The 23,765-nt window shown below is 39.6% G+C and overlaps 1 pseudogene; it reads left to right on the top strand.

Moving 5' to 3' along the window:
- Positions 1 to 446: 446 nt before the first annotated feature.
- Positions 447 to 23,765, top strand: part of LOC143891205 (PTI1-like tyrosine-protein kinase 3) — a 37,925-nt pseudogene continuing 14,606 nt past the window's right edge.

The following is a 23,765-nucleotide window of genomic DNA, read 5'->3' as shown; positions in this document are numbered from 1 at the left end:
TATGTATGTTTCAATGACAGGATTAACATGTTGAATGAAATGGGTGATATAGGAAAAAGAGGTACGAGTCTAAACTTCTTTACTATTTAGATGTGGATGGAGTATCGATTTCTTTGTTTTTTAATACTATCTGAATTATATGATATTATATGGTGATGGAGCGTAGGCGGTGCATAAAAATTTCCGCACTTGGTATTCGATCCAACAGCAGCCTCTTAAAGTCGGCTAAAAAAAGGAGAAAATTAGGAAGATGGATTTTAACCTAGAGTGAGCTCCTCCTACGTGGCAGAATCTGCTAAGCCACGCTGGCAATCTCTCTCCCTATGTATTCACAACCTTTTCTATGCTTGGCTCTCATTCCTTGGCTATTTTGTTCTCTCTATTTTCTTTCTAGTTCATGGAGGAAATGGGAGAGGAATGTCGTTGGAAGCGTCCGATGTCTGACCATGTCATCAGGGAGGCTGAAAAGGATGGCGAAGATTCATGTTGTATCGGATATTAACGTATGGGATTATCCGATTCATGAGATGATAAAGAGAAAAGAAGTCAAGAGGCCAGAGGAAGATATTAACGGTGGAGATCTTCTTCCAAATTTCGTTTCGGAGCCTTCATCAGCTTTAGTTTCCGTTAACGGAAACAATAAGAGCGGTGAGGCGTCCGAAGACTCTGCTTCAGCCGTGTCAGCTAAGGTCGATGTTGGTGGGGCCGATATTTCTTTCATGATGGGGCCCACCGCCACTGATACCACCGACCCATTGGCTCTAGTGAACCTTCCGTTGCATGTCGATCTCGACGAGGAACTACGCATGTTACTTCATGTTAGGAAAAAGAGGTACGAGTCTAAACTTCTTTGCTCTTTATATGTGGATGGGGTATCGATTTCTTCATTTTTTAATATTATCTGAATTATAAGAGATATTATATGGTGCTGGAGCGTAGGCGGTACATCAAAAGTTCCGCACTTAGTATTCGATCCAACAGCGGCCTCTTAAAAAAGTGGGCTGCCTTAGGATCAAATATCATGGGTGGTACCGCCTGCATGTTACTTCATGCTGGGGCACCGTATAAAAACTCAAGTAATAAAACTTTTAAACAAATGTACATTAATGCTGATGCTAAGAATATTAGGACCTCTTGGGATTCACTGTGCATTAGTATCTGTTTATTGATAAGATTATTTGAATTTAATTTTTTTTTGTAAATAATTACATTAATTAGGAGTTCATTAGGTCCTAATATTCTTAGCATTAGCATTAATGTACATTTGTTTAAAAGTTTTATTACTTGAGTTTTTATATGGTGCCCTAGCATGAAGCAGCATGCACGCGGTACCACCCTTGGTATTTGATCCTAACGCAGCCCACTTCTTTAAGAGGCTGCTGTTGGATCGAATACCAAGTGCGGAACTTTTGATGTACCACCTACGCTCCAGCATGCGATTTCTGAAAGAGGACTTCCCTGCAAAATCTACTTTTACTATCATCAATAAAAGGTACCTTAACTCATTATCTCACTTTGAAGCTGACCCATTCTGAACCTCACGTTTGGAAGGGTCAACCTTAACCCAACCTGCCTCTAAATCTCCCAACCCTAATCCATCCCATCTGACCTGATTTCTGGAATCGAGGCGGGTTGGTTTTGGATTCGCCTATGGCTTAAACTGAAAAATATAAACAAATAACTTTGAGAATTTAAAAATCTCAGTAAAAAAATTAGGTGGACGTAGTTGGATCGAGTTGCCCAAGACCTTAGTCATAATCCAATCGGGTTGTCTTTTCCCCACCCAATCAGATGGAACCTGTCAATTCGGGTTGAGCCTAACCCAAGTTGCGCTCCCCTAGTGACGCTTGAGCCACGGCTAATTCAAGACAGGGAATCCAAAACTAGACAGAACCAGAACAAGCTTCCATCTATCCGCAAACTGTTTTTTAAGCTACTCACATGGGCTATCGTTGTCAAATAACCAACTGTCATTAAGCTTTTAAAAATATTCACTGGATCTTAAGTAAGCATCTTTGGAATCCAGTTTCCTATTGGCAAATAAGCATACTTTAATCTAATCTTATTTGCAGATGGGATTTTGAGAATTCTTAGGAAGGCATTAACTATATCATTTCTAAAACTGTTATAAACATTATTTGCAAATAATCGTATTTAACTTCAGGGCCATTTCAATGCAAGATTATATACAAATAATTATTAGAGATATCCAAAGAGACCCATAAACATTTTCCGAATTTCAAATTCTGCTACAAATTCATAAGACCCATCTTATCCGATCATCGATCTTGATCACTCATCTTGTGTACCCTACCTTAGGTTGGAGGTGTTAGATCTTGATCCTATGATCATGATTTCCTAAGAGAACAATTCTTGGCTGTTGGGTAATCCAATACGGCCCACACTAGGTGATAGCCTATACAATATATCTCCTCACTTAAGTGAAAGAATTTGATTGGATATACTTGATTGGTCCTTTTCTTTTGTAGATTTCAATATTTGTTGGTCTTGGCTTAGATTTTCTTATTGCTCTGAATTTTGACTGTTGCAATTTGAGTTTGAGCGAAATGGATTTTTATTGTTTTCTTTGAATTGGTTGCGTTTGGAATCAGGAAATTCTGCCGTGTCTTCTTTTCTGAGGAATGGCTATTGCATTGAGAATGGTGCAGTTTGTTTAACGGCGTTAAAAGATGACAAAAATGGTTTATGAAACTACTTTGAGAATTGAATCAAACCGTTCCTACCAATGGGTTGTAGATGGTAACGAACTGGAGTCGGTGTCCAACGAGAGGCAGGCTGTTGAAACATCTAAGAGACCTAGTTTCGGAGTTTTTTGACGGGGACGATTCTTTGTGGGAAAATGGTTCGAGCTGGGGAACCATATTGCGCCTAGTTGATGAACAGTGACCGAGATCCGAGATGCTGAACAGTGTAAATCTTGGCTTCGATAATGTCAGTACAGAGAATTCGACAGAGGGGCATTGTGGAAGTGATTATTTTGCTCCCTCTCAATCTCTGCTGATAATAGAAGATTCCAACTTGTGTATTGTGGATGGCAGAAGTGAAATTAATTTCCAATTTAGTAATAATTTGGAATGGGGTAGCAGCATTTCCACAACAAAAGGCCTGGCAATGAATAATCTGGATGACAGTGGCCCCTCTAACGGTGTCTCATATAGTTTCAATAATCTAAATAATTTCTACTGGCATCTTAACAGTTTCAATAATTGTGTGAATTATACGTAGTAATCATACACTTTTCGTTAGTCTGGATCTTTGATCAATTTCGGTTTATATGAATGACAATAGCCTAAAAGTCACATGCATGTGATGATCTAGTCATCCAAGCAACTGCCTAGAAAACAACGACTAACCAGCATTCTTTTTTTTTTTTGAAATGGCAAATATTATAAAAGAAACAGAAGGGACACCCGAAAGGGAATACCAACATTCTAGTTTCAAGCCAATCCATATGGACACTAAAATACTCCATAGCGTTGAATCAATGCAGTGGGTCGATCCAAATAATGATTCTCTCTCTCTCTCTCTCTCTCTCTCTCTCTCTCTCTCTCTCTCTCTCTCTCTCTCTCTCTCTCTCTCTCTCTCTCTCTCTCTCTCTCTCTCTCTCTCTCTCTCTCTCTCTCTCTCTGAGTGTATAAATGAGAAAAGTGCATCTACTCGACCGGCCAAGCAATACAGTAATCCCATATATATAGTGTGTATGTGTGTGTCTATATATATATATATATATATATATTTGACAAAACATTTCCTACACACTTGTGTAGGTAAGTTACCTACGCACTACCTTAAAATATAGTGAGGGCCCACATTGTTTGGGTGATCCAAACCATTCATTTGAATGGTCCTCACATACATAGGGTGTCCACAAAAAATCAGATCCATAGGATCATCCTAACCATTCAAACTATGGAGGCAAAAAATGGACTAATTTGTGAAGGTTTATACACGTCCATTTTACCTCCACAAATCGTAGGGTTGGGATGATCCTATGGGTCTGATTTTTTGTGGACACCCTATCTATGTGAGGACCATTCAAATGAATTGTTTGGATCACCCAAACAATGTGGGCCCCCACTGTATCTTAAGGTAGTGTGTAGGTAACTTACCTACACAAGTGTGTAGGAAATGTTATATATATAGAGGGAAATGATTGTGAGCTTGAAGCTCATATAGCTTATATGAGCTTGAGGGCCCAAACACATGTGGGCCCAAATTGTTAGGATGATCCAAAGCATTCATTTGAAAGGCCCTTACATAAATAGGGTGTGTACAAAGAATCAGCTCCATAGGATTATCCTAACCCATCCAAAAGTGGAGGGCAAAATGGACAGATACCGTTTGCCACAAATCTGCCCATTTTTGTCCTCAGCTTTTGGAGGGGTTAGGATGATCCAATGGAGCTGATTTTTGGTACACACCCTATCTATGATGGGGCCTTGCAAATGAGTGGTTTGGATCACCACAAAAAATGTGGGACCCATGTGTTTGGGCCCTCAAGCTCATATAAGCTATATGAGCTTCAAGCTCACAATCATTTTCCACACACACACACACACACACACACACACACACACACACATATATATATATATATATATATATATAGAGAGAGAGAGAGAGAGAGAGAAAGAGAGAGAGAGAGAGAAAACGGTTCCTACACATATGTGTAGAGAGTTGTTCTCTACACACTAGCTTAAAATACAGTGGGGGCCCACATTGTTTGGGTGATCAAAGCCATCCATTATAAAGGCCCTCACATAGATAGGGTGTCTACAAAAAATCAGATCCATAGGATCATCCCAACCCTACGATTTGTGGAGGTAAAAATGGATGTCTTTAAACTTTCACCAATTAGTCAATTTTTTGCCTCCACAGTTCGAATGGTTAGGATGATCCTATGGATCTGATTTTTTGTGGACACCCTATCTATGTGAGGGCTTTAAAAATGAATGGTTTGGATCACCCAAATAATGTGGCCCCCACTGTATTTTAAGCTAGTGTGTAGATAATTTATCTACACATATGTGTAGGAACTGTTTTCTCATATATATATATATATATATATATATATATATATATATATATATATATATATATATAGAGAGAGAGAGAGAGAGAGAGAGAGAGAGAGAGAGAGGGGCAATAACTTAACTCTGAATACGATATCAATTTTATTCTTGAATATGTCATCCAAATTTGGTTCTTCTAGCTTGAGGAGGTTGAAAAGCACTGTTTTTTTTTTCCAATTTTAATTGAAAAGCGTTGTTGTTGATGAGAGTGTGCTAAATCTTGGTGCTTCGTCTTCGAGACAGGGTTTGAGCCTGAAGAACAAGTTAACTACCCTCATTGTGGATGAAAATAGGATTAATTGCAAGATCCACAGGATGCTCTCTAACCAGCCTTTGTGTGTGAATCGACAAGGTAGAGAAAGGCCAGGAGACTGTTAATTTTTGAGCGGTTGCAATGGTCTTTGATCATCCTCAGCGACATGGAGATGCCTATCATGGATGGGTGCAGGTAAAGCATTCTAGTTCTTGTAGGGATAAAATTGCCATTTCATTCTTGTTGGCGAAATTGTTGCGGCAAAATTGTCATTCCATCACATAAACTCAATGAGCGAGGGCGCTGATATTCTCTCCCCCCCCCCCCCCCCCTCTTGACGGCTGGCTAACGTTAAATGTTAGGATTCACCTATATGTCACTTTCCCACCATTTGACCGGTCTCTCTCTCTCTCTCTCCACACACACACAAAACAGGAATAGTTGGTGGGCCCAATAGAAACCATTGGTGTAATCGTGGGCCCATCTTTGAACAACGTAGGCCCCGCTCATACCACACCATAGATAATCCAAACCGTCCATTTGATGGGCCATAAACGTAAATAGGTTGCGTCGCAAAATATCATTTCCATAGGCTGATCCTACCCGTCCAATCTAAATAGAAACTACATCTCATGCAACCTCTATAGATTGTAGGGTTGTGATCATCCTATGGAAATGATTTTTGGGGCACAACCTATTTACATTGTGGCCCATCAAGGTTTGGATCATTCCATGGTGTTGGTCGTAACGTAACATTAAGGCCCGTCCACAACATAGGACGATCCAAGCCGTCCATGGTTTGGGTAATCCTATGGAGTTGGTCGTACAGTAACATTAAGGCCCAATCGTAGGCCCCACCAATATTTTTTCAAATTGAAGCGTACTGTCCACAACATAGGATGATCCAAGCCGTCCATGGTTTGGATCATCCTACGGTGTGGTTCGTACAGTAACATTAAGGCCCAATTTAGGCCCCACACATATTTTTGAAAATGAAGTGTACCGTCAAGACCATAGGATGATCCGAGCCGTCCATTAGGCTGATCCAAGCCGTCCATTTGATGGGCCATAACGTAAATGGGTCGTGCCCCCAAAAGGGTTGGCCCATCAAATGAATGGTTTGGATCATCCTGTGGTCGTACAGTAACATTAAGGCCCGTCCACAACATAGGATGATCCAAGCCGTCCATGGTTTGGATGATCCTATGGAGTTGGTCGTACACTAACATTAAGGCCCAATCGTAGGCCCCACCGATATTTTTCAAATTGAAGCGTACCGTCCACAACATAGGATGATCCAAGCCGTCCATGGTTTGGATCATCCTATGGTGTGGTTCGTACCAATTTAGGCCCCACCCATATTTTTGAAAATGAAGTGTACCGTCCAAACCATAGGATGATCCGAGCCGTCCATTTGATGGGCCACAATGTAAATAGGTTGTGCCCCAAAAATCATTTCCGTAGGATGATCAAAACCCTACAATCTATAGAGGTTGCATAAGATGTAGTTTCTATTTAGATCGGAGGGCTAGGATCAGCCTATGGAAATAATATTTTGGGACGCAACCTATTTACGTTTATGGCCCATCAAATGGACGGTTTGGATTATCCTATGATGTGGTGTGGGTGGGGCCTACATTGCTCAAAGATGGGCCACCATTCCACCAACGGTTTGTTGGGCCCACCAACTGTTCGTGTTGTGTGTGTGGAGAGAGAGAGAGAGAGAGAGAGAGAGAGAGAGAGTGAGAGAGAGAGACCGGTCAAATGCTGGGAAAACGTTAACCAGCCGTCAAGGGGGGTGGGAAATAGCCTACAGGGGGGGCGTAAAATGACTAGAAACTTTACCCCATAGCGGCATCTAATTTTGAGTCCAAGAGATTTGTTCTCAAAATCAATTATCAAAGGAAATGATATCAGGACAACCAGGTTTTGATAATATGAATGTACTCACCTTGTCCTATATGCTTAACCAGTTTTACAATTCCTAAAAAGCTTTCAACCGCCTTTAACAACTGGTTATAGCATATGCGACAATATGAGTTCATGCCTATATCATTTAGCTTCTCAAACTAGTGCCTAAATGAACAATATACCCTTAATTTTCGTGAAAATGTTCATGTTTATGATTTGATTTATTTTAATAACAGAAATGCAAAGAACATACACGTGTGACACAAATTTCCATCTCTATTCTGTCTTCTTTTCAAAGATTGAACATGCCTACTTAGCCTGTAAAATCGACACAACTAATAGTCAATGAATCCATAGAAGAACAAAAAGGAAATGCTAAAGAGTGGGTTCCGTAAAACACCAAGGTCCGAAGGTGTTAGAGAATTTCAAAATAATATTGGAAAATTAAATGATCAGCAAGTGAGATTTGGACTCCACTTGAAACCAAGTACATGGCGGAAGATGCAAGTAGCAAGAAGTTTACTGTAAGTCGTTTCTTAAATTACCACATGTTAGATGATAGGTCGGTCATTGATCAGTTGCATGAAATTCAACATATAGTAAGTCAAATATATTTGCAAGACATTCTTCTTGATGATTCTTTCATTGTTCCTTCAATAATTGACAAACTTCCACCAACTTGGAAAGACTTTAGAAAAAGTCTCAAGTACAAGAAAGATGAAATATCTCTTGCAGACTTGGCTCAATGCCTCAGGATTGGTGAATAGTCAAGTAAACGAGACAACAAAGAAGAGCATGAACCTCTATCCTCTAAAATTCATTTGGTGGAAAATGTCAAGGACTCAAACCAACAAGGGAAAGGCAGTAGGAAGAGAAATAAGAATCGTGAAAAGAAGTTCAACAAGAACAAGAAAATACAAGGGGCTTGTTTCAATTGTGACAAATCTGGCCATTACAAGAGTGAGTGTCGACTTCTTAAGGATAAGATGTCAGGCGCACCAACAGACCAAGAAAAGTTTGTGGCCATGATTTCTGAGGCAAATGTCCTTTAAGACGGCAATGGTTGGTGGATTGACTCGGGTGCGACGAGACATGTCTACAAAGACAAGAACCTATTTTCATCTTATAAAATAGTTGAAGATGGAAGTGTGCTCTACATGGGCAATTCGTCAACAGCAGAAGTTAACGGAAAAGGAAAGGTGGAACTTGAATTCACATATGGAAAATGTCTCACTCTAACCGATGTCTATCATGTACAAGAAGTTAGAAAGAATTTAGTGTCTGGAAGCATTCTTAACAAAAATAGTTTCAAATTTGTGTTTGAATCCGACAAATTTATTCTTTCCTTTAACCTTTTTAAAATTGTCTCTTCCGTAAGAATGAAAGTGTTGGATTATTTCCAGAATAACGGAACCAGCATTTTCCTTTATTGTTTTTTTTCCCATTAAAAAATATCAAAAGTTAAAATCTCATCTCTTTTAACCCCCGAGTGAGCAAGCCGATCAGCATCTCTCTGTGATCAGCTTTGTGGTGTACCTATTTGACTTTTGAGACCTCGGTCTTGGTCTTCCTTTTGAGGTTAGTTTTTTTATGTATAGCATTATTTCAAGGGCAATGATATTTTCACTCCCCCGGGAGTACGCATTCGCTCCCCTTTTAACGTGATTTGAAGTCAAAAAGAGTTAAAGTTGCCCATTGTTCACGTTATAAGGGGCGCGAATGCCTACTCTAGGGGGAGTGAAAATATCAGTGCCCTTATTTCAAACCTTGTATTGTTGTGGCCTCTCTTGAAAAACTTGACTTGTCAGACAGACATTCTAGTTGCAGCGGTGCATGCACCTTTAGGCAAAGAGGGAGTTCTGATTTGGAGGTCCTTAAATATGAATTTCCTTGCATTATTTTGTTTGTGGTGTCTATCAGGTGAAATGCTTTTACTTCTGCACTCAACTTTCAAACTGTAGAATACATTTTATTTTTCTAGGTGACAAGGTTCTGGAAAAAGACTATGCTTTATAGTTGTCTCAAAATTGGTTCATTTAATTATTTAAGCGGCTTCATACTCCTTTTCATTCATTTTAGAGATATGCATCCCATCTTAGTACCCTTTGTTTGGTCTCCTTTATGTCCTTTTTGGAGACTTGGATCTTATCATATACCATCATCCTTAACAACGGTTTGCTTGTGAGATCACATGACCTTATAATGCTTACCATAAGTCTCATAGGAACCATATAAGGCTCATTTTGTTTTTTGAGACAAGTCTATTTTGAGTGTGGTTATAGACACATGATTTGGCTTCCTTATATCCTTTTCTATATTTTGAACATTTACCGACTCAAATACTACAATATCTAACCGAGTTTGATACTGAAAAGATGTTATTCAGTTTTGTTCAGCAAAGCATGCATTTGTGGGTCTTTATGGTTACATTTCAGGGAACTAAAGAGGCTCAAAGCTGTCTGCTCTAGCCAAGAGTGAACCACAAAAAGCACCCACTTCGATCGAAGTTCCTGCATTATCTCTAGATGAACTGAAAGAAAAGACCAACAATTTTGGGTCGAAGTCTTTGATTGGGGAGGGATCCTATGGAAGAGTATATTATGTGAGCTTAAACATAGGAAAAGCTGTGGCAATTAAAAAGCTTGATATTTCATCCGTGGCTGAGTCCGACGTTGAGTTTTTGACCCAGATTCGTGCAAATTTTTTGTTCTGTAATCTTAGTTGTCAATCACTCTGTTTTTTTAGTTGTCAATCTGTCATTGCTAACAAGTGAAATTTGGACAAGAAAGACAATTTGGTATGTGAATATTTGTGCTCTCTTTCCGTTTAGCTTTTCTCTTTTCAAATATTACCATATTCATCTTCGTGACTTCAGCTTTCAGTGGTTTCAAGAATGAAGCATGACAATTTTGTGGAGTTTAGCCTATGCAAATTACAACCACACTGTCAAAGGCTGTATTTGGATCTTATGGAACCCAAAGCTTGTCTCTGTCTCTATCATAAATGAATCCATCCAACACATTCACTTTGAAGCCCTCTTCCACCCCTCAAACACACACATCTCTCTGACAGCCATTTATGCCCTGAACTCAGGTATTGGTAGAAGACCTCTCTGGGAAAGCCTCAAACAAATTTCATCTTCTAATACCCTCCCTTGGGCGGCATTTGGAGACTTTAATGTCACACGATTCCCTTGTGAAAGGTATGGAGGGGCAAATCCTGTCCTTGAAGATCTCTCTGAGTTTAATTCCTGCATTTATGACTGCTACCTCAGTGATCTCAAATTTATTGGCCAACCTTTGTCCTGGTCAAATAAATCAGCTCACAATCTAAAACTGAGGAAGTTAGACAGAGTTCTTGTCAATGAGGAATGGTTATGCGATTTCCCTTACTCTGCAGCCCACTACAAGAACCTGGCTTATCAGATCATGCTCCAATCACCATCCACAACCCCACCCCATTGCCCCAACCTCTCAAAAGACCATTCAGATTCTTCAATATCTGGTTAGATGAAATGTCATTATGTGAGGTAGTTGAAAGAGCTTGGTCGATTAAAGTAGAGGGTAACCCCATGTTCATTGTTACTCAGAAGCTTAAAGAAACAAAAAGGTACATAAAGATCTAGAACAAAGATATCTTCGGCCGGGTGGATATCATACTTCCCATCATCAAAAGTCAGCTTGATAACATCCATACAAAAATAGCCATATCCCCCACAGATACCAACCTCAGAAAAGAAGAACTCAAGATTAGGGAGGAATACTTTAGAATTGCAATTAAAGAGGAATCAATGGCGAGGCAAAAATCTCGGATCCAATGGCTCAATTGTGGTGATCAAAATTCCTCTTTTTTTCCATTCAGCAATGAAATCTCGAAAACACCATAATTCCATAACCATGTTAACTGATGAAGCAGGGGATCCTATTTCAGAGCCCACTAAGATTGAAAGTACCATGGTCAACTTCTTTCAAAAAACCCTCAACAACAACAACTCTGTTCCTGACCCCTGGATTCCCAAACCTGGAACAAAATTAACCTGTGAAGAAGCCGAATCTCTTTCAAAGCAAGTCACTGCTGAAAAGATAGAACAAGTCATAAAAGAATCATATAGGAACAAAGCCCCTGGCCCCGATGGTTTCAACAAAAATTTCTTCAAAGCATTCTGGTACCTTATTGGGAAGGATGTAACTAAAGCTATCTCCCAATTCTTCAAATCAAGTAAGATGCTCACCCAGCTAAATTCCACTTTCATCTCTTTAAGCCCAAAGTCTATTGATGCATTGTCCCCCGAGATGTTCAGACCCATATCCCTCTATAATTTTCTCTATAAAGTCATCACCAAAGTCATGGCAAACCGTCTAAGACCTCTTATGGATAAAATCATTAGCCCAAACCAATCAGCCTTCATAAAACACCGGATAATCCAAGATAATATTCTCCTTGCTCCTGATGTCATCCACAATTTCCATAGTGTTAGAAATGAGATTAGGGTTAGAAGAGAGGAAGAAGAAGAGGAATGAAGGGTGGAGAGTCTGAGACTCTCCACCCTTCATTCCTCTTCTTCTTCCTCTCTTCTAACCCTAATCTCATTTCTAACATGGGCTGATCCTTCAAGAAGGAAAGAAGAAGAGTATCTCCCTCCATGCCATCATCCCTTTCTCTCGTATCTCTCTCGTATCTCGTTTTCCTCTCTTTATCTCTCTATAGTTTCTCCCTCAACTCGTGTCCTTACCTTCTGCTCCTCCTCCTTCCACTGCCCCTCTTCCCTTTCCCCTAACCCCTCCATTCTCTGCTACAGTAACCCGCTACAGTACCGCTACAGTAAATTGCTACAGTAACCCGCTACAATACCCAAATAATAAAAAAAAAACCATTTCTATACCCTAGAAATCTCACTCTTTCTCTTTCATTTCATCAAACCCATTTCGTTTTTAACCCATTTTTTCTCTATCATATATCTCAAAACAAAACAAAAATCATGTTTGTATTACTTGTGTAAACCCATTTTGGGTTCTCCACTCCAAAGCTCTCTTTATTTTCTCTTCTCTATAGCTTTTTTGGTCTATGGCCTTTGTCTTTCTCTTCTCATCTTCAAGGTGCACCCCAAGTGTTTGATCAAATGTCTCAAAGGGATTTTGTGCTTTGAAAGTGTTCTTTTTTTTTCAAGTTGACAGCCTTTGGCCTCAACTTGAGGGGAAGTGTTGTCTTGTATTGTTTCTTGTTGTTCTCTTGTGCTTGTCTTGTTGTCGTCTTCTTTTCATCTCTTTCTTTCTATTACCTTCTATGTCTTTTATGTAGTTCTTCAAGACGCGCACCAAGTATTTGATAAAATGTCTAAGAGAGGTGTGGTACCTTGTTTGTCATCTTTCCTTTGTCTTCTTCTCTACAACGAACACCAAGTGTTTGATCAAATGTCCGAAAGCGGTGTAGTGCCTTATTTGTGTTCTTTTTATTGCAAGTTGAAGGTATTTGACCTTCAACTTGAGGGGGAGTGTTTTCATGTAGTTCTTTGTGTCTTTTCTTAGGAGTGTTGTCCACTTTGTTGTTTTTTCTTGAGGGGGAGTGTTGTTAGTGTTGTCTTTGTCTTCTTGAGGGAGTGTTGTCTTGTTTTCATGTCTATTCATGTTGTTCGGCTTTTTGCCTTATCCCTTCATGTTATCTTCTTCCTCCTTTTCCGGGCGATGGCTTCCATATCCATCATTGGTCGGCTCTCTTACAGGCGACTGTCTTTTTCCGTCGACCTCTCCTTTCCGGGCGATGGTTTCTCCATCGTTGGAATGCTCTTTTCAGGCGACGATGTTCACGCCGTCGACCTTGTCTCCAGGCGATGATGTCCCCATCGTTGGTTGGTTATCTTCCTCTTCTTATCTTCAGGCGACGATGTTCATCCCGTTGACGTTGTCACCAGACGATGGTTTCCCCATCGCTGGTTGGTTATCCTCTTCCTATCTTCTTATCTTTTCAGATGACGATGTTCATACCGTCGACCTAGTCTCCAGATGATGGTTTCCCCATCGTTGGTTGGTTATCCTCTGTAGACACCCCATTTTGACCGAACCCTAATAAGCGTCGGTAGGATGAAAACCCTACCAAACTAGTGCTTTAGAGTCCCAAATCTGTTCCCAAGCTAGGTTAGGGTCCCACTAGAATCCCCATAAAATTTCATCAAAATCCATCGTGGTTTGCCTAGCAAACGGACGACATTTGTGGAGTAGGGTAGTGTAGGAATAAGGGTGGCGATTCAGCCAGAAGCGGGGGTGTGCAGGAATCTAGAAAACCAGCTCAAATTTTCTGTAATGGGTTGTCCAGGCAGAAGCAGGGGTATGCGGATTAGTGTACAGCTTAATTGAGGGGTGCATTATCCAGAAGTTGGGCAATTCTGTAATTAAGAAAGATTCTTTTCTTTCTTTTCAAGTAATGTTTAGGGCTTAATCTAGCTTAAGGGGGGGTTAAGGACTAGAATTAGCCAGAGAAGGAATCCTAGGTAATTAGGCTTCCTTTGATCCTAGCCCTTAAACAAAAGTGGATTTGAAGGGCTAGGATCAAAAGGAGGGAGATATTTTCCATAAAATTTTCCCCCTCCGCCATTGCCCGAGACCCCCCCTCTGTAGGTTAGGAAATGTACAAAATGCATTGATTGGAGGCTGTCCAAAGGAGAGGAAGGGGGGGCAGAATATATCATCTTTTTATGGACCATTTCTTTCCTGGGCCCCCCCTGTTGAGAAAGGAGTAGTCATAAATATGTATAGAGGAGGGTTGTCCTGGGGGAAAAAGGGTCGAATTTATTATCACCCTATATAATCACCTAATGAATTAGGGTTGAAGGGGGATTTTCTCTTTTTTCGTTCGAAGCAGAGGAAAATAAACAGAGAAAAAAAAAAACCCAGAGAGAAAAAAAAGAGAGGAAGAAGAAGAAGGAGAAGGAGGCAACCACCTCCATACTCACCTCCCCTAATATCCAAAACCACCTCCGGCAACCCCATCGGAGCTCCGACCAAATCAACACCATCATCCCCTTCTTCTTCTACATTTTTCTCCTCTTCTCTAAAACTCAATCCCCATCACCCATTTTCTCCGGCCGACCCATTCCCGCCGGCAGCTCTCGTCTCCCACCTCGACCTCCATTAAATCCACCATCTTCCTTCACCAGCCATCTCTATTGCCCCCATCTTCATTGTTTCCACCATCAATAGAACCCAAACCCATTTTCAAGACCACCTCCATCTTCTCCGGTGTGTCACCAGAACTCCGGATTCCCAAGCTCCATTTCCGCCTGTGGGACCCGATCCCGCGAGAGGGGTGGTGGCGCGAGCCGCCACGCACTATCTCTTGGTCTCTCGTACCCACGCGATTGGCGTGTGCCTTTTATTATTAATTTTAATTCATCTTTTATGTGAACTTGGGATCACTAAGGCAATCCGAATTCCACACAAAAGAGACTGACAGAGTCGCCACCTAGATGTGGGATCTAGGACCCATAATTAACCAGAAATCTAGACTCGCTACCTGGTTACAAGAATGGAAGGTATGGGGATTTATCCACCACATGCACCATTCCTGCCCGATAATCGGTCTTCAATTCCAAAAGTTAACTCTTTTAAATTCATTTTTAATGGCTCATTCAACTCTCTGTTAATGTGCTATCTATGTGACATGCATCCTATGATCTAATTTCAATGTGAATCCTAAATGTGTATCTTGATTTCTTAATTGGTTTGGATTCAATCTAAGTGAAAGTTCTCCTAAAATTCTAATTTCATGGAAAATCCTAAGTGATTTGATTGTTTCAACAGTTTTAAAAGTGATTAGCCCGAGTCCTCAGATGATCTGGTATTCATCCAAAGAAGCCTACGTATCCCCGCCTCCACGAGAATCAAGGCAACGTAGTTCTTCGCGCCTATTCTAAGCTAGGATGCCTAAGACACCTAGACTTCTATCCTAGACTCGATCTAAAAGACCGAACCGGTTATTAAAGTTTCTTGTACGATTATTTAAATTTCAGTGAATTGTGGATTTTATGACACCCTATATGCCCTAACTAAATGCAGATTAGCCCTAAGCTAATGCAGGTGGTTCTTACAACCTATGTGTGACTAGGCTGTATTTCCTAAGGAAAACCAAGGGTGGACTAGCGTATCCTACTCTAGTCATCACTTGGCGATATGGATCGCCGACTGACCGGACGGAGGCGCTCCTATAACTCTAGGACAGACCTCTAACTCTAAAACAAGCACACAGCAAACAATCAATCAAACAACCTATCAAAAGAAAAACCCTAACTCTAAAATTCTCTATCGAGGAGAAACTCCTAACTCTAGAGGAAGGTCTTTTGAAAACAATATTTTAAAGGTTTTTGAAGAAGGTTTAAAACGTTTATTTACAAAAAAAGTTTGGCTGGACTTGGGATGTAAATCCCAAGCTGCACTACGTACCTCGGAAGAGGATCAAGCCAACGTAGTTCGAAAATCGAACTCGCCTAATACGCTTCTAAAAGAAACACTCAACACTTTAGATTTTTTTTAAGGTTTTTGATGTTTTCAAATGTTTTTTGAGTTTTAAATTTCTAATGTTTTTGGATTTTAAAGCTTTTCCAATGCTCAGGACCTTAAAATATTTTTAATCTTAAAGGGAACACGCAAGTAATACCACAAACTAGGGCAAAGCCCTAAAGCAAAAAGGGGAAACCCCGAATAAGCAATTAGCGTCTCAAAGAGACAAACCACAACAAGAAAGATAGCGTCCCAAGAAGAGAGAAAACGATCCAAGATCCCAAGCAAGCAAAGCTCTAATAAGACTGAGTTAGCCTCTAATCAAAAGCGAAGTAATCAACAACTCTAAAGGAGAAACTCCGAACTAACAACATTAAAGAGGGGAACAAATGAGTCAGAGACTCTCTAATACTACAACTTAGAGGAGGAATGAGTCAAAGACTCCCAAATAACGCCAACAGAAGAACCAATGAGTCAAAGACTTCCTAGTAATACAACAAAAGAACGAATGAGTCAAAGACTCTCTAAAAGAAATGGAAACATGAGTCAAAGACTCCAATAACACCAACTAAAGGATAGATGAGTCAAAGACTCTCTAAAAGAAAAGGAAACACGAATTTGCACATTTGGCAGAGGTAAAACACCAAGCCGGGCCGGACAGCTACCTAGCCCTAGGGTGCAACAAATGTGCAACCCAATACCCATAAGGGTAGGGGTATGAAGCCAAGCCGAGTAGGGTGTTCTCCCAAAACCAAACGGCGCACAAAGAGGACTAACGAGAGAATGAGACCGGGCGGGTCTCCCAAACACACAAAGATGAAGGTGCTTTAGAGATTTTAAGATGATTTTCACTTAATTTTTATTTTTTTAATGGATTTTACCAATTTTTAACCATATGAGTGATTTTACAAGTGAAGCTGTTGCAAACGAACTCGAAATGAGTTGAAAATTCTCCAGCAACAGGATATGATGAGATGTAATTTACTGGAAGATTTTTACAGATTTTTACATTAAACTCATATTTAATATGGATTTAAAAATTAATTAACCAGATTGCAAAAATAACACATAAACTACTAGAAATAGATATCTAAATTCCATGAAATTTCTACAGTAGTAAGAGATAAGTGAAAATAGCATGCTGTGAGATTTCCATGAATTTAGAAAACTATTTACTATCAGTTTCGGATTTTTCAAATTTCAAACCAGATTATGAATTAACACTACAGCTCATATGAAACAAGATCCAAATCACTTGAAAATTTTACAGAAGCAAGAAGTATAGAATTTAGGACTACTGTAAAAATTTGGAGAATTGTATCTGTGATTTGACATCAGTAACAATTCTCCCAAAATCTGATAATTTTCAAAGAATGCGTAAAATAATATACCAAACAAAATCCAAAAATGCTCACAAATTCATGGTAGAATGTATCATTATCATATTATTTTCCCACGAAATTTCATTATTTTTGGAATCTGTTTAGTATATCTTTTAGTTTTCTTCGTTAAAAATCATACAAAAATCCGAAAATATACCAAATAATTCTAAACAATTCCGAGAACGGTGTACCTACCTGTGATCGAAATCCTCGCCGAATCCGAGAGCCGAAAAACTCAAAAATTCCGCCTCCGTGCGATCGCTTCCGCTTTCTTTCTCTTTTTGCTTCTTTTTTGTTTCTTTTTCTTCTTTTCTTGTTTCTTTTCTTTTTTTTTCTTTTCAACCCCTCATAGCAACTTTGTTAGAACACATGATAGAAGAGAAATGAGTTCTCCCTCCCTCTTACTCACCCTCATTGAACCATTTATAGCAAAGGAATGGGAGGGTGGTGGCCACCATTGTGGACTTATTCCATGGTAGGTGGCCACCATTGTGGACATATTCCATGGTAGGTGGCCACCATTGTGGACATTGAATTTTGACATGTGTGTGGCCCCATGCATGTTTTTTAAAGTTCTTTTGAGTAGGTAAAAGATAACCCAAATGGGTCCCATATGTGACCAAATTCCCAATTGTGCATAAAATCATATGCCCCACTCCAAAGTATGATCGGAACCGTTCATTTGATGGGCGACAATGTGATTTAATTTGTGCTCCGCTAATCAATCCTATGGGCTGATCCAAGCCATCCAATAGATCAAAATGTGAATATGTTACCCCATTTTTAAATCACTCCTATTTGATGATCCGAACCGTCCATTTGATGGGCGACAATTGATGATCTTGACCGTTCAAATAGTGGGCTGCGATGTGATTTAATTTGTGCTCCACTAATCAATCCTATGGGCTGATCCAAACCATCCAATAGATCAAAATGTGAATATGTTACCCCATTTTTAAATCACTCCCATTTGATGATCCGAACCGTCCATTTGATGGGCGACAATTGATGATCTTGACCGTTCAAATGGTGGGTCGCAATGTAAATTGGTTGTGCCCCCTTAAATCATTCCTCTATGACGATCCAGACCATCCAATTGATGGGTCCCCTACCTAAGTAGGTTGTGTCCTCCTAAATCATTTCAATGGGCTGATCCGAGTAACTCAACCTGATGATCGTAACAAAATTGGTTGTTAAAACGACTTCTCTGAGATCTTGACCGTTCTCTTGATGATCATCTTTAGGTGTTGGATCGAAGTAGGTTCAAAACTCATTTTTCACTAAAACAATGCGCGGGCCACCCTGTTTGATCCAAATCTAAACAAATGCTCAAGACGGGCCCATCAATCGGATCCAAATTCTCTCTTGCTCGAACTCTTGGGAATAATCTCTCTCAACACTTAACGGAAAAGTGCGAAACATGGCGGAAATGATTGGATGGGGTTTCGCCCAAGCATAGCGAACTTCGGTCCGATCAAAATGGGGTGTCTACAGATGCCCCTCTTTGGCAGAGCGTGTGTAACACGCGAATGGCAAAGCTGAACAGACGACACATTTTGACTGACCCAAAAGCAAAGCAAATTTTTGGGTTCTCGGTTTCTAAGGGTGGTATTCACAAGGGCACACAACAAAGTAACATTAAGAGACTCATAAACAACAAGCAAATGGGAGATAACCTCTCACCGACCCGTAACTCGGCAATCACGACATCTCAATGAGATGGCTTCTCTCTAATACTCACAACTCAACTATTTAAATCAATACGCAAAGACTCTTTTAAAGCAAACACAAACATACTCTGTTAAAATAAAGCTTTTAAGAAAACGAACCCAATGAAATTACCTCAAAGAAAGCAGACCACTATCGATGCAGACGTAAATCAACCCTTCAAACAATATCAAATCAAATTACTCAAAGAGTATGTAACACTCATAGAGTCTCAAATCAAACACTCAGAGAGCTTCAAACACATAGAAATCTTTATACTCAAAGAGCCTCAACTACCCGAAGAGTCTGTAACACTCAAAGGGTCTCAACTGCTCAAAGAGTCTCAAACGCACACGAAAAACCTTTATACTCGAAAGAGTCTCAACTACATAGAGAAACCTTTATACTCAAAGAGCCTCAACTACCCGAAGAGTCTGTAACACTCAAAGGGTCTCAACTACTCAAAGAGTCTCAAACACATCAAAGAAACTTTTATACTCAAAGAGCCTCAACTACCCGAAGAGTCTGTAACACTCAAATGGTCTCAACTACTCAAAGAGCCTCAAATACATCAAAAACTATTTATACTCAAAGAGTCTCAACTACCCGAAGAGTCTGTAACACTCAAAGGGTCTCAACTACTCAAAGAGTCTCAAATACATCAAAAACTATTTATACTCAAAGAGTCTCAACTACCCGAAGAGTCTGTAACACTCAAAGGGTCCCAACTACTCAAAGAGTCTCAAACCAACACAAAACATTTATACTCAAGGAGTCTCAACTACCCGAAGAGTCTGTAACACTCAAAGGGTCTCAACTACTCAAAGAGTCTGAAATCAACAAAAACATTTATACTCAAAGAGCCTCAACTACCCGAAGAGTCTGTAACACTCGAAGGGTCTCAACTACTCAAAGAGTCTCAAATCAACACAAAACATTTATACTCAAAGAGTCTCAACTACCCGAAGAGTCTGTAACACTCGAAGGGTCTCAACTACTCAAAGAGTCTCAAATCAACACAAAACATTTATACTCAAAGAGTCTCAACTACCCGAAGAGTCTGTAACACTCGAAGGGTCTCAACTACTCAAAGAGTCTCAAATCAACACAAAACATTTATACTCAAAGAGTCTCAACTACCCGAAGAGTCTGTAACACTCAAAGGGTCTCAACTACTCAAAGAGTCTCAAATCAACACAAAACATTTATACTCAAAGAGTCTCAACTACCCGAAGAGTCTGTAACACTCAAAGGGTCTCAACTACTCAAAGAGTCTCAAATCAACACAAAACATTTATACTCAAAGAGTCTCAACTACCCGAAGAGTCTGTAACACTCAAAGGGTCTCAACTACTCAAAGAGTCTCAAAACAAATCAAAACATTTATACTCAGAGAGTCTCAACTACCCGAAGAGTCTGTAACACTCAAAGGGCCTTAACTACTCAAAGAGTCTCAAATCAACACAAAAATATTTATCGATCTTATATCGAGTTCATTGATAGCATAGCGATCTCCTGCCGAGAATAAATGGGAGTGCATGATCTTTGCTGAAAGCAAAACTCAAGTAGATTGATGAGATTTTTAGGTGCTGACTCTCTTTAACAGATGAAAAGCATTCTAATGAGGTTTGAAGGATGCAGGAGTAGATTATATACCCCGCTGGGAATTGAAGTTTATGAAACTTTGACTCCAAAAGAAACAACTTGATCAAGGGAATTCAACTCAAAGAGTATGTTCAAGCTTCTCTGGTTTCTATTTGCTAAGAATAGATATCCCAGTTATCATTGTGTAATATCTTTTATGACGCAAGTCATAAAAGATGCCCCTAGTATGATGTGCTTCCATGACAAGGTTTTAAGAAAGCAGAACCAAGGTAAGTAGGAAAAATTTGAGTTTGCATGGGTTCTTTCTTTGGTATAATGGTAAGACCACCTTCACAAAGGCTGAACGTAAGAGTTCTTCATTTTGCTCAGTGCTTGAGGCTTTGATGTTTCAGGCAGGTCTGAATAACAAATCTCTTGCCCTTCTTTGATTCTTAAACCAGGATCTACTCTAGATTTTTCTTTACATTTCGGAAGGTGTACACCCATTCTCTCCAGTGCCAAACACTTTTGATTCTAAAAGAAAACAATGAGAAACAAGGAACAAACTCCTGAGGACTCTTTCAAAGAAGACTTACAATATTCATGGGACTTGACTAAATTTTGATTCACTCTTAAATCAAATGTGTTATTTTTAAATGGTAAGGTCAGCCACTCTTAGAGTAGTCTCAAAAACCATGCCAAAAGGCTCTAGTTTCCTCCATCAGGACATCCGTCATGGTTATACCCCTTCGGATTGCTCGGTTTTAATGCCCCTAGTTTAAAAAGGTGTCAAAGTAAGCCTTGCTGACACTATTCGGATTCCAGGATCCTGCCCTATAGAGGTTGCTTCTCAGTCTCCTTGATTTGTCTTTTCGGAAGAAGTCAAAATTAATGTCTTCCAAGTTTTCAGTCTAAAAGACCACTTATCTCAACTTTTGCTTTCCAAGCTTTCAGTCTAAAAGACTACTTATCTCAATTTTTGCTTGTACTCAAACTTAGGAATTCTACGTAACTGAGGAACTCCTTCTGCTTCTATTCAACTCAACTTTTCATGGGAAGTATTTGCCTCTGACTAGATTGTCTCTTCAAGTTTTCAATCCAGCATACCACTACCCTTACCTTCTGATAAGTCAATCATTTTGCTTGTTGACTTAGCAAGAAAAACGACTTTCACCTTTCTCTAGGCCGCCCTTTCGGGTTTTCAACCTAGCGGGTCTTCAGACTCTCATTCTTTTCTTTCTGTTTTTCTTTTCATTCGCCTCGAACCTTTACTTGTTTCACCAGAAGGACTTTCTAGGTGGGCTTGGGTTCAAAAGGGTTGAATACCTAAGGTTCTAAGGATTTGGACCGAATCTGGTCTAGCCAGACTACCTACGTACCCCAAAAATGGAGGATCAGGTCCGCGTAGTTCGCTTAAGGATTTTTCAAAGAATGGTTTAGCATTTAGCTTCAAAATTTTGAAAAGGGATTTTATCCCAAGGTTTGACCGAACCTGAATTAATCAAGTTGCCTACGTACCCCTGAAGAAATGGGGATCAGGTCCGACGTAGTTCGGGTGCATAAATGCCCCGGGTTTATAATGTGTTTGAAAAGAAACATTGGCTTTAAATTGTTGGCCCAAAGGGTTCTCAAAAGGATTTTAAAACGTTGGATTTTGGCTATTAAGGCTCAAACGTCCAATGATGGCCTCCTGATGTATTTGATGTACAAGCTCTTTTGTTTAAGGTTCAAAGCCTTTGAAAATTTTTATTCGAGGAGTCTGGCTGTTTTCTGGCAAAACTTCAACCATTGTGCTTCACTCCCATCTTGCCTTGAAATCATAATGAAAATACACAGCCCAATTTTTCTTTTAGGGCTCAAATCTATGACTTCATTTCGAGAAAGTCTTCTCTCACTTCTTCATCAGCTCCACAGGATATCTGATACTTATCTCTTTAAAATTGTACTCTTCAACTGGATGCCTAAAGCAGATGAAGTCTTGCTTTGCTCAACGACAGGGCATTCCCCTGGTTTATCCTTATAGGATCAAGCAAGACTACCTCAAACCCCTCTAAACAGGTTTATCAATTCTTTGCGCTCCTTAGGAGATAAAGTTTTTCCAATCCATTTCTCCCGAGTTTCGAATTTCGATACCACTATCAATGGCTTCGATTTCTTCTTCAAGTGGCTATGCTCGACGCTCTTCCTCTCGTTTGACCATCTTTCAAATCTCGAGGGGAATTTCGTCTGCATTCTCATCCGAGAAGGGGGTCTTGTAGTTGTTTTAAACATTTAATCCAAGAGTGAATCATAAAAAAATTGAAGATACAGACTCAAATGCTTTATTGAATTGAAATACTTTGAAGTACATAGATGACTTTGAACGCGCCTCAGTAGGCTCTACATTGAATTTAATCAAAAAGCTAAACACCGACTCTGAACGAGAAAGACTGATTGACATGACACATTTTCTTTTCTTTTTTTAACATCAACATAACTGAACTTTTCCAACTTCGAGAGAAGAAAGTTGATGTACACTCAATGAAAGACAAATCTAAAGACACAGGACACTTCTTCAAAGGTAGTGAACCGGCACTGAAAGTTTATAGGTGATACACCTTTCTTCATGATAATGATAATTACAAAGTTCGATCCCGAAGTAGGAATCCCAGAAAAGGCAACTCCACAAGGTCTAGGTTAAATGGGGCAACAAAAGGCTTATGCTGACAATGTGGGTAAAGCAATAGACTGATGTATCGAATGAATTCAGAAATGGTCAGTCTTTTGGAAGAAGGGCTTTTTGTTGAACACAGACTTTTGACTTAGAAGCAATCACACTATCTCAATAGTCATGGGATAAAAATTCTAAACAAATAGAGAAAAGAGTAATCTTGAAATACATCAACGGGTATGTTAATTTGGAAAGAATCCTCAATCTATTCCTTAAGATGTTCTTTGGGTATAACCGTTCTTCTTTTGGGAATGAAAGAGTCAGGAACGATAAACATCCCTAATCAGAATAAGTTTCGATCTCAGCAACGATCATGCACTCAAAGAATACAGGTAAGATCAAACTTTTCCATCAATGATTTCGATATGATCCAAAGGTAAAAGATATATGATAGGTAAACATTGATCAATGAAAAATCAATGGCTCAGATAATAGACCATGGCCATAAGAATGACAAAAGTAGAGTCCAGGGCCAGATCTAAAATCTGAATGATGGATATCAACAACTGTAGATCAATATGATTAGATCAAGATGAGATGAGATAGCATAAGATTGCTTTCAACGGATGGATCATGAATGACTAATCCTATGAGATCTTTGGAAATGAATGGGATTTACATCCTAACCCCAAAGGA

Source organism: Tasmannia lanceolata, unplaced genomic scaffold, assembly GCF_043159265.1.
Source record: "Tasmannia lanceolata isolate RefF3 unplaced genomic scaffold, GAP_Taslan_0.1 ptg000002l, whole genome shotgun sequence".
Lineage (NCBI taxonomy): Eukaryota > Viridiplantae > Streptophyta > Magnoliopsida > Canellales > Winteraceae > Tasmannia > Tasmannia lanceolata.
Note: the sequence above shows the minus strand (reverse complement) of the source record. Positions and strands in the feature narration are given on the sequence as shown.